The sequence below is a fragment of the Suncus etruscus genome, chromosome 18 (genome assembly GCF_024139225.1).
Source record: "Suncus etruscus isolate mSunEtr1 chromosome 18, mSunEtr1.pri.cur, whole genome shotgun sequence".
In the NCBI taxonomy this organism is placed as follows: Eukaryota; Metazoa; Chordata; class Mammalia; order Eulipotyphla; family Soricidae; genus Suncus; species Suncus etruscus.
The window spans coordinates 35,813,530-35,826,336 of NC_064865.1; the positions used below are offsets into that span (position 1 = coordinate 35,813,530).

Below are 12,807 nucleotides of genomic sequence, written 5' to 3' on the forward strand. Positions count from 1 at the left end.
TGGCAGTGCTCAGGAGTTACTCCTGGCTCTATGCTCAGAAATTACTCCTGGCAGGCTCAGGGGACCATATGGGATGCTGGGATTCAAACCACTGTCCTTGTGCATGCAAGGCAAATGCACTACCTTAATGCAATTTCTTTTTTTTAATATAATTTTTATTTTGATCATAGTGTCTTACATATTGTTGACAATAACATTTTAGGTACATATTTACATAAAATCAGGGGGGATTCCCATCACCAAATTGTCCTCCCTACACCTCCGTTTTTGTCCTACCTCCCATTTCCTCTTCCCTCACCCCCAGTGCGGCTAGAATATGTGGTCCCCTCTGTATCCAACCCACTACTTAGTAGTCTTGCACCTGTTTGGTCTTGATGCCTCCCTTATCTCCCCCTCTAACTGTAGGCAGGACTAGCTAGTTCAAGTTGCGTGGTTTTGCCTGAAAAGGAGAAGATAAATAAACTGGGGTAAGAGTCTAATACTCCCAAAATGGGTGGAACCCTTCTAGAGGCTCTCATCATCGATTTGGGAGATGAAGGAGAGAAAGAAGGTGAAACACTCCACCAGTACCAAAAAAAGTGTCAATTATCCAGTGAGGACTCCAGCTATATTGATAAACACCACAAAAAACAGACGAAAAACAAAGCAAAACAAACAAACAAAAAAAACACAAACAAGCAAACAAACCAAAAACACAGCACAAAGAAAGATGCTATCCTAGGTGCCATCCTAGGTTCAGTGCAAAGACCAAGGTCACCAACCACAGAAGATGGATTAAAACGACACTGAGGTAACAGAACCTCTAGAACCACAAAGACTGACTTCATCATAAGTTCTACCTCAGGATCTGTGCAGATACTGAGACCTCTAAACACAGAGCTCTGAGTGTATCACCCTGGACAGAACAGAAGTCTTTCACACACCAAAAAACACCACCGGGAGAATAAATGATCCTGAGCAAAGTCTAGAGCTGACAGTATACTCCAAGGATGGAGAAACCCCATATTTCTTAGGCCAAGTGAATTCCTTTTTGAATGATCCCAATATTTACTGTGCCAGGGCAGGAGGGGAAAAAACAAAAATACAAAAAGCACAAAACCTTGGTTATTGTATATATATATATATCTTTTACCTTCATTTATTATTGTTATTATTATTTTTATTTATCTATCTATTTTGGTCGATTTCTCTGTTTGGGTGTGATTATTGAAATCGTTGTCCCCAATTATACTTATTTTTTTCTCTTCTTTTCTTTTCCTTCGTTATGTGCTATGCCATGTTTCTTATTTCAAGACCATGGCGTGTTTTCTATGGCCCCAAATAGGTGTTAATTTAAGGGGAAGATTATTGTTGGGAAATTCTCCCACATTTTATTAGAAATATAAATATTGAAAAAGTGTTAGAAATACACAAAACTAGGGCCAGAGAGATAGCATGGTGGTAAGCATTTGCCTTGCATGCAGAAGGACGATGGTTCGAATCCCGGCATCCTGTATGGTCCCTGAGCCTGCAATACACACAGAACTATGTTTATCTTTTAAAGTTTAACAACCCAGGGATCAGAGTGATAGTATAACAGGTAGGGCATTTGCCTTGCATGAGGCTGACCTGGGTTTGATCCTTGTAATCACATATGGTTCCATGAGCCTGCCAGAAGTGATTTCTTAATGCAGAGCCAAGAGTAATCCTTGAATGCTTTTGGATGTGACCCAGAAACAAAAATAAATGTTAACTCAAATTAGCATTTCAGAATCTAGTATCATATGACTTATAAATTTTGAATTTGCTAAGCTATGGAGAGGATTGGTACAGAACTATAACCTACTTTAGTGTTTTAAGTATTTATTGGTCTAAATATAATTTATTTAAAATACCTACAAGCCCTCTAGACTGGAAAAGGCTTTAACAGGTTAAAATCCCCAGAATTTTAATGAAGGAGTGCCATGAATATTACTTACATATTAATTAGACTATCTCTACTCTAGCTGCACTCTCTGCTCTTTGTGGCAAGCTTCCTATCATGAGCCTGTTTTCCTCATTTGAGTTATACTAAATATGTGATTCAAAATAAAATTGACATTACATGTTGTATTATCATAAAGAGTAGTAAAGAGAAAAAAAGAAGTAAAGAGGAAATAAAGAGTCATTGTTAAATTTTTTTGATTGTGTTATTCCTATTATTTATTGAGTAGTTCCTCTGCTTTAATGAAAATAAGTTTCAATAGCTATTTATCACCAACCTTACTTGTTTAGGATTTAAAAGTTATTAAATTATATTTAATTAAATTGTCCTTATTTTCCTGGTGATGAAATATATTCATTTACAGTTGTGGATTATACTAGCAGATACTTAAGCCACATACCCTTAATCATCCCTACTGGAAAAGGAAGGTTTTTCATCTTACTGAAATTTTACTGGTCCACTAAGGAATATCAGTATTTGTACCTATGACAAATAGAGTCTAAAATATTATCTTCATGAATAGTAATGGAAAGTTTTGTAAAATAAGTGGGGAAAAATAAAAGCAACAGAGAAGTAGACTGTGATATATATAAATAGATACAATCAACTGGATATTTTTGGATCAAATGGGCTGCAAAGATGAGAAGGTAATTTTTGAAATAATAATCTACACATGGAGTATAGTAAATAAACAAAATGGATTAGAATCAAAATATGGAACAAAAAGGTGAATTATTCATTTTGGGATTATTGAGATTAGTCTATTACTTATCTACTTATTAATCCTTCAAACTTTGGAGAATAGAAGAAAATTAGCAATGAAAGAAGGTTAATGTGCATAAGTGTTAGTTATACATTTTGTATCATATTTGCATCTCAAACTTCTGAAAAGGAGCAAGCAACAAAGATTCAAAATTTATGCATTTTGGCAAGGCAATGATCTTGAATTCACCATTTGACTTTGTTAATTAATTATTTTTGTTTATGTAATACTATAGCAAATCTCTGTTGACTAGAGTTTATGAAGGTATGATAAGAAAGAAAAAAGATATTTTACTTAATTTGACTTGAATTTAAATTTATTTTTTAAAAAGAATTAATTTTTTATTTAAATGTCATGATTACAAGGTTGTTCATACTACATTTTATTTCCAAGATAAAGTTGTTAATGATTGAGTTACAGTTATACAATGTATAACAACCTTCACCAGTGTGCATTTCTTGCCACCAACATAAACAGTTTCCCTCTCACCCTCTCTGATGCCCTCTTCCCTCCTACCCATCCTCTCTTACTGTCTTTGGGGCAGGCATTTTACTTCTATCTTTTCTTTTTTGACATTGTTGTTTGCACTACTGCTAATGAAGGGGTGTCATGAATGTTACTTTCATATTAGACTCATCTCTACTTTTTTTTTTCTTTGAGAAGCCTCTCATAGCTGATACCTATGATTCAAAACCATGCTGGAGACATGGAAAGATTTTTGTTGCTTTAGTTGTTTTTTTCTTTTGGGGTGGGGGAAAGCATATCTTGTATTACTCAGGACTCCTCCTGGCAGTGTTCAGGAGACCATATGGGAAGCCAAAGATTAAACCCAAGTCAGCTGCTTACAAGGCAAGCTCCCACCAACTGTCCTATTGCTCTGCCCATATTACTTTATTTCTTTATGCAATTGTTTATGCTACTTTTTGGATGTTGCATTGTTTTATTTATTAATTTTTTTAAACTAAACTTAACTACAAACATGTTTAAAACCACAGTGCTTAAATACAGATAAGGATAAATACAGAATGATAGCACTTTTCTGAGGTACATAGCATGTACTCTATATATACATACAATACTCTGGGAACCAATAAACAGTCCAATAGAGTAGAATTTCCAAGCACTGTAGTTGCTTGTATCTACTGGGAAGAAGTATACAAAACAAACGGAAGAGGAACAACACAAAGCCTTGACGAACCATTATTCCATAAAGAAACCAGTAACAACAGAAACAGCGGATTAGTGAACAGGTATGTAACTAGCCTTTTCAGCAATGGCCTATAAGAATGACTTAGGGAGCTTATACACAGACACAGTTGAAGAATAGGATTGGGTGCCAGAGACTCAAGTGGCAGTGTTTCCTAACAATATATTTTAGTCCCTTAATCTTACTTGGTATAAAATAACTTCTCAGCTTCTCTATCCACAGAGATTCTTGGATACGAAGGGTGGACACCCTAATTTGACACATAGGTGCTCAGTGATACTAGATACCATATTCAGTTTGCATTATGAAAATGTCTGGATAAAACAATCCAATATACCTTCTTTCTCTGGTATACATCCTCTAGTAGAACCTGAATCATATGACTCTTAAGAACTACTAAAACAGCCAATTGCTAACCACAGATTTATATTACAGGACCTACTCATCTAATACTATCAGGCAAATTAACATTTTCTTTCTCTTTCTCTCTCTATTCTCCATACTTCTTTTCTTCACCCCCTTTTTCTCCCTCTTCTTCCTCATCATCAATACAATCTATGTCAAATAAAACCCTCACTGATATTTTCTCTTTAGGAAAGGAACCTTGATGCAGTGAATAATACTACATTGTGTAGCCACCTACATAAGTAGACCTCATTAACACATTGTTTAATGTGCTCAAGATGGGAAGACTATGGGTATCCTAGATTGCTCCAGGTATTTTTTAATATAATTTTTATTTTGATCATAGTGGCTTACATATTGTTGACAATAATATTTTAGGCACATATTTACATAAAATCAGGGGGGTTCCCATCACCAATTTGTCCTCCCTACACCTCTGTTTTCATCCTACCTCCCATATCCTCCTCCCTCACCCCTGGGGCTGCTAGAATATGTGGTCTTCACTGTACCTAGCTTACTACTTAGTAGTCTTGGTCTTGGTGCCTCCCTTATTTCCCCCTCTAACTGGGAGGCAGGACTAGATAGTTCAAGTTATGTGGTTTTGTTTAAAGAAGAGAAAAGTAATAAATTGGGGTAAAAGTCTAATATGCTGAAAATGGGCAGAATCCTTCTAGAGGCTCTCATCATCGGTTTGAGAGACGAAGGAGAAAAAGAAACACTGCAACAGTACAAAAAGAAGTGTCAGATATCCAGTGAGCACTCCAACAATAATGATAAGCACCACAAAAAAAGCTATGGTCTTGAGATAAAAAAAACATGGCAGAGCACATAAAGAAAGAAAAGAAAAGAAGAAAAAAATAAATATAAATGGGGACTACAACTTCAATAACCACATCAAAACAAAGAAATCGACAAAAAGTTTTGTGCTTTTTGCCTTTCTTTCCCTCCTGCACTGGCACAGTAAATATTGGGGTCATTCTTAAAGGAATTCACAAGGCCTAAGAAATATGGGGTTTCTCCACCCTTGGAGTATATTGTCATGGGATTATCTATAGACTCAGCTCAGGTTCATTTACTCTCCCGGTGATGTTTTCGTGGTGTTTGGAAGACATCTGCTCCATCCGGTGTGATAAAATCAGATCTCTGTATCTAGAGATCTCAGTATCTGCACAGGACCAGGAGTGGGACTTATGATGAAGTCTTTTTTTGTGGTTCTAGAAGTTCTGTTCCCTCAGTGTCATTTTAATCCATCTTCTGTGATTGGTGGTCTTGGTCTTTGCACTGAACCTAGGATGGAACCTAGGATAGCGTCTTTCATTGTGTTTCCAGAAGCCCCATTCCGTTGCAATTGTCTCTGCCAGACCTTTGGAACTGGGGGTCATGGTTGTTGTGCAGGTCGTAGTTCAAACCCTAGACTAGGGCTTTTTTATTGGTCCCAACATATATACAGTCTGGTCATGGTTCTAGCAGCCAGACATCTGTAAATTGCGATCTTTGCTTTTGTACCGACCAAAGGATGACAAGTCTTCTGATTTTGTCTTATCGTTAGCTGGTGAGGTAGGATAACCTGTTCTTAGGTCAAGTTGCTCCCATTTTCCTTGTTGTCAGGATATCATATTAGAGCTGGCACTTGTTGGTGTCCCAGCAGTATTAAGGATGTCCAGGATGGGATTTGTTTCCTGTAGCTATTGTGAAGAACTGTGTCAATTCTATGTCTGGGATCCAGGAATCAAGGCTGGACGGATGGTGTCTAATCACCTGAGGTCTAAGTTGGGTCCATGTGACATATTTTCAAGGTGGGAGATAACCCTGTATTGTAAACAAGTATGAGTTCTTATCCATAGTAGATAAGAGCTCTTATTTAATATGTTAGATTTCCCCCCTTTTTTTAGTGTGCCTTTGCAGGGAGAAATGGTGCTATTTATATTGTCGGTGCATTTGGGGGGGGGGGGAGAAACACACCCAAAAAAGATAAAAATAGGAATAAAAATATATGTGCTCACATATGTATATGTAGGACAAACATTTAAAAATGAATTAACAAAGTAATTAAAGGAACAAAATGATGCAAGAGACTACCTTACTTTTGGGTAAAAGCAGGTAAAGAGGTTATGTAAAACAGGTCTTATACTTATGTTGGAAGTATAGGTTTCCCCATTAACTTTTGGGATTTTTTTGTGGTGTGTGGGTTCCCAGGCACCTTTCCATCACACCCCCTGACCTTCTTGAGATTAACATAAGATTTGCAGCAGGGAGGTCTTGGAAGAGTTCTTGCATTGAGGATACTTTTAGAGCTAAGTCCGGTTTCAAGTAACAGTCCATGTTAGGGGGAGTTGGTAGGGAGGGCCGTGCAGCATGAGTTCGCAGGGGAGTTGGTTGCCTTTACTTGCAGGGGGCGAGTTGTGGGTTTGACTGGGTGTCCCTTTGCTTGGGTGCTGGGTACTGGTTCGTTGGGGTAGGAGGTCAGTTTTGATGCCTCATGGATTAAGAACTGAGGGTGAAAGGTTTTAATATGGTGGGAGGTCTGGATGGGATTGAGGAGTGAAGGGATTGTTGGATTTCCAAAGGGGGGAAAGGGGAAAGTATATGGAAGGGGTAGGAAAGAAAAAAAGAAAAAATATATTAGAAAGAAAGGGAGAAGAGAAAATAAAAAGAAAAGAGAAGAAAAGAAAAGAAAAATGAAAAAGAAAGCAGGAGAGAGAAGAAAATAGCAAGGGAATGCTAGTTTGCTTGAATATGTTGACCTGTAGTATAAGTCTGGACGTCACAGTTGCTGCTTCAGAGGTCTGACTGGTCACGTGCTTTAAATCCTAAAAGAAGGTATAACCTAGAGATAAAGTGTATGTTAAAGAGTTTTCTCGGGACATTCTGGTAGTGCAAGCTGGGTATGGTATCTCGTGTGGTATCCCGAGCTGCCATCTTAGTTTGTCCACACTTTGTATCCAAGAATGCCTGTGGACAGAAAAGCTGAGAGGATTTTTTTTAAATATAGTAAGATTAAGGCATTAAAACAATGTGTTATGAGATGTTTCCATTAGAGTCAGTGATTTCCCATGGTATTCTTTACCTGTGATCCTGTATAATATCCCTAAAGGATTATTATGGGCCTTTGCAGTAGAAGGCTGATTACATACCTGTTCTCTCTATGCTGCTGTTTCTGCTGTTGCTGGTTTCTTTGTGGTATAATGTGTAGTCAAGAGTTTGTGTTGTTCCTTTTTTATGTATTTTGGCACTGCTCCCGAGTATATGTTGACTGTTACAGTGGTTGGAGTTTCTACCCTGTTAAACCCTGTTATTTGATTGTTGAGTATTAGTTGTATATAAGGTGTATGTTCTAGGTGCTTCAGAATAGTGCTATCATTCTGTGTTTATCTTTTGTCTTCTGACTTACTTTGTTTAACATGCATGTTCTAGGTCCATCCACGTTGCTGCAAAGTCTGTGATTGTATCATTTCTGACTGCCATGTATTATCCCATTGTGTATAGATACCATATCTTAGTGATCCATTCATCTGTTGTTGGACATTGAGGTTGGTTCCACGATTTGGCTATTATACTGAGTGCTGCGATAAATAGTGGGGTGCACACGTATTTTGGAATGAATGTTCTTCCAACTTGGAGGTATATACCTAGGAGAGCAATTGTTGGGTCAAATGGTAGCTCAATTCTGAGTTCTTTGAGCACTCTCCAGACTGTTCTCCATAGGTGTTGGACTAGGGGGCATTCCCACCAGCAGTGGATGAGAATGACTTTCATACCGCATCCCTGCCAACAGAGATTGTTCTCATTATTATTATTATTATTATTATTATTTGGTTGTTGGGCCACACCCGGTGACGCTCAGGGGTTACTCCTGGCTATGCACTCAGAAGTCGCTCCTGGCTTGGGGGACCATATGGGACATTGGGGGATCGGACTGCGATCCATCCAAGGTTAGCGCAGGCAAGACAGGCACCTTACCTCTAGCGCCACTGCCCGGCCCCTGTTCTCATTATTTTTGATGTGAGCCATCCTCACTGGTGTAAGGTGGTATCTCATTGTTCCCTTGATTTGGATCTCTCTGATGATGAGTGAAGGTGAACATGTTTTCATGTGTTTGTTGGCCATCCTTCTGTCTTCCTCAGAGAAGTGTCTATTCATTTTATCTCCCCATTTTTTATGGCTTTATTTGGTTTTGGGGGGCTTAGCTTTCTGAGTGCTTTGTATGTTCTAGATATCAGCACTTTATCTGTTATGTCGATTGAAAAGATTTTTTCCCATTCTGCTAACTGTCTTCTTGTGTTAAGTAAGGTTTCTTTCGCCATGCAGAAGCTTTTTAGTTTGATGTAGTCCCATTTGTTTATGTCTGATGGTAAAATTCTTGTCATTGGGGCTCCATCCTTGAAGACCTTTTTGATATATAGGTCTTTGAGTATTCTGCCTATTTTATTCTCGATAAACTTTATAGATTCGGGTCTGATTTCAAGGTCTTTGATCCATTTTGAGTTATCTTTTGTATATGGAGTGAGTATGGGTCAATTTTCAAGTTTCAAGTTAGGTAAGGAAATGCCATCCAGCTTCTTGCTTTTCAGTATGTGTTTGACTATCCTGGGTCTTTTTTGGTTCCACATGTATTTTGTGATTGATTGTTCTAATTCTTTAAAGAATGTTGTCTGATTGTATTAGGGATTGTATTAAATCTATTTAGTAGTTTGGGTAGGATAATCATTTTGACTATGTTAATTCTACCTATTCATGATCATGGGATGTTCTTCCATTTATTTAGATCCTCTTCAATTTCTTTCTGAAGTGTTTTGAAGTTTCCCTGGTATAGGTCTTTCACTTCCCTTGTAAGATTAATTCCTAGGTACCTGATATTTTTTGATACTATTTTAAATGGAATTGTATTTTTAATCTCTCTCTCCTCGACTTCATTGTTTGTATATAGAAACGCTACTGTCTTTTGTGTATTGACTTTGTATCCAGCCACTTTGCTGTATTGGTTAATTGTTTCTAGGAGTTTTACTGTGGACTCTTTAGGGTTTTTGATGTATATCATCATATCATCTGCAAATAGTGATAGTTTGAGTTCCTCTTTCCCAATTTGGATTTCTTTGATTCCCTTCTCTTGTTGAATTGCTATTGTTAGAACTTCTAAGGTTATATTGAATAAGAGTGGAGAGAGTGGACAGCCTTGCCTAGTTCCTGATCTTAGTGGGAATGCGTCTAGTTTCTTGCCATTAAGTATAAGTAGGCTTTTCATAGATAGCTGTAACTATCTTGAGGAAGGTTCCTTCTAACCCTATTTTGCTGAGTGTCTTTAACATGAAAAGGTGCTGGATTTTGTCAAACGCCTTCTCTGCATCAATTGATATGATCATGTGGTTTTTGTCTTTCTTGTTGTTGATGTGATGTATAATGTTGATTTATTTGCGTATGTTGAACCAACCTTGCATTCCTGGTATAAAACACACTTGGTCATGATGTATGATCTTTTTGATGAAGTGCTGGATTCAGTTTGCTAAGATTTTGTTGAGTATCTTTGCATCTATGTTTATTAGTGAGATTGGTCTGTAGTTTTCTTTCTTGGTGGTGTCTTTGCCATCTTTGGGAATGAGTGTGATATTAGCCTCATAAAAGGAGTTGGGGAGGATTCCTGTTTTTTCTATGGTTTGGAAGAGCCTATGGAAAAGTGGTAGTAAATCTTCTCAGAATGTTTGATAGAATTCACCTGTAAATCCATCTGGGCCTGGACTTTTGTTCTTAGGGAGTTTCTTAATTACATCTTCAATTTCCTCTGAGGTGATTGGTCTGTTTAGGCTTTCTAGTTCTTCCTTTTCCCATCTTGGAAGATGGCATTTTTCTAAGAATCTGTCGATTTCTACTGGGTTCTCTAGCCTAGCTGAGTATAGTTGTTCATAATATGATCTCATGATATGTTGTATTTCTTGGGGTTCTATTTTAATCTCTCCACTTTCATTTGTGATACTACTGATTTGGGTGTTTTCCCTCTTTTTTTTTTGTGAGTTTTGCCAGTGGTTTGTCTATCTTGTTTATTTTTTTCGAAAAACCAACTCCTAGTCTCATTGATTTTTTTGTATTGTTTTCTTAGTTTCTATGTTTTTTATTTTTGCTCTGTTTTCTTTTTTTATTATTATTTCTTGCCATTTGGTTGTGGTTGGATTTCTCTGCTGCTGTTGTTCCAATTCCTTGAGGTGACCCTTTAAACTGCTGATTTAGTAATTTTCCTGTTTCTTGGCATAGGTCTGTATTGCTATGAGTTTCCTCCTAATTACTGCTTTTGTCGTGTCCCGCAAATTTTGACAAGTTGTCTCTTCATTATCATTTGTCTCAAGGAATCTTTTTATTTCTTCCTTGAGTTGTTCTTTGATCCAGCTGTTGTTGAGCAGCATGTTATTTAATCTCCAGGTATTAGTTTTTAAAAGTATGGAACACTTCACGAATTTGCCTGTCATCCTTGAGCAGGGGCCATACTAATCTTCTCTGTATCGTTCCAATTTTAGTATATGTGCTGCCAAAGTGAGTAGGCTCCAGGTATTTTTTAACGTTGAAATCTTCATTTAGCAAGGCCCAAACTCATCACTGACAGATTGTCTGGAAACTGGGAAAACCTCCCAAATCTGATGCACCAACACAATCTCTTTCATTTGATTTATTAAATTTATGATTAATTTATTTTTATTATATTTAGCTATTTTCTGTTCTCTCTCTTATCTGTGGCTCTCCCTACCACACTCTCTTAAGCTATACCTAAGCTAATTATTCATCTTAACTCAGCCAGTTTTTAAAGCTCAGACTCATACTATTAGAGTCAGACCTCTAACAATACCTTAAAAATAGAATACTAATGTATGTCTATATGTGGGCATGAGTACATAGAGATAGGTCTCCTCTAAGAGACTCAAACATAATTTGTAAACAACCCATGTTTATAGTATATATATATCCCCTCCTATATACTATTCTTCCTCCTCCCCCTCAGAAATCCTACTATCCCTTCATCCCCCAATCCCAATCTGATATCCCACTTTATTAACACTTGTTACCCTCAGTTCTTAAGCCATTAGGGATCAAAGAATGAATTCCTGCCCCAACAAGCCATCACCTAGCGCCCAAGTGGAGGGACACCCACTCAGCCCCACATCTCTCCCCCCAGCAAGAAACTACAACCAATACTCCTGCTGATTCATGCTCTGTGACCCTTCCTCTTATCCCCCAACCAATGGTGGACTGTCGCTTGATAAAGGAACCAGATCCTGAAGGACCTCCAGTGCAAGAACTCTATCCAAGACCTTTCAGCTGCAAATCACTCCCCAAATTCAACAGGAACAGGGTGTGCGATGAAAATATGCCCTGGATTTCACCCCCACAAGAATATTCCAAAAGACAATAGGGAAACCTATATTTCCTTTATAAGTCCTATATAATACTACCTTTTAACCTGTTTATATTCAAAAGCAAGGTAGCTCCTCCAACATTTGGTTCCCTTAATTACTTTTTTAAAACTCATTTTGTTTATTTTTTCCTTTATATCTACATGTAGGTGTGTGTATATATATACATGTATATATATGTATATATACATATATATTTGGTCCTGTTTTGCTTTCTTCACTTCCTTAACTTCACCTGTTTTGGTGTTTTGGTTCTGCTGGACACAAAAACTATAAGAAAAATCTTGCTGGGGTAAAAGCTTAGGGTAAAACCAGAGCATGGAAAAGATGGAGTCCAACACTCTCACCCCTAAATACACCAGCAATATAAGATAGCACCATTTCTTTACGCAAAGGCATACTAAAAAGAGGGGAAATCTCACATATAAAAATAAGCTCTTATCTACTAGGGATAAGAGCTCATACTTTTTTTGCAATACAGGGTCACCTTCCATTTTGAACATATGTCATGTGGCTCCAACTTAGACTCAATGCGATTAGACAGTGACCACTCAACCCAAACCCCAGATCTCAGATATAGAACTGACACAGTTTTCCACAACAGCTCCAGGAACCAAACTCCCTTTGGGACATTCTTATTATGGCTCTAAGACCAATATGCGCCAGTTTTGACATCCTGACAATGAGAAAATGGCAATAACTTGGTCTAAGAGCAGACTGTCTCATCTCAACAATAAGATGAATCCAGAAGACACATCATCCTTTAATCAGTGCAAAAGCCAAGATCACTAACTACAGAAGATGGAACATAACTACCATGACTGGGCAGAACCTATCCCGGGACCAATAAAAAAGTCCCTAGTACAGGCTTTGGCCTATGACCTATACAACAACCAAGATCTCTAATTCCAGAGGTTTGACTGAGACAACTGCAACTGAGCAGAACTTCTAGAAACATAACGACTCTATTAGAGGCTTCATCCTGGAATAGGTGCAAAAACCAAGACCACCAACTACAGAAGACTGATTAAAACTACAGTTAATGAGGGGCCGGGCGGTGGCGCTAGAGGTAAGG

At 37.7% G+C, this 12,807-nt stretch overlaps 1 non-coding gene across 1 annotated transcript; it reads right to left on the bottom strand.

Annotated features, from left to right (window-relative positions):
* Positions 1 to 10,758: 10,758 nt before the first annotated feature.
* LOC125996731 (U6 spliceosomal RNA) lies at positions 10,759 to 10,865 on the bottom strand. The gene has a single exon (XR_007491412.1). It is a non-coding gene; the product is annotated as a U6 spliceosomal RNA (small nuclear RNA).
* Positions 10,866 to 12,807: the final 1,942 nt, after the last annotated feature.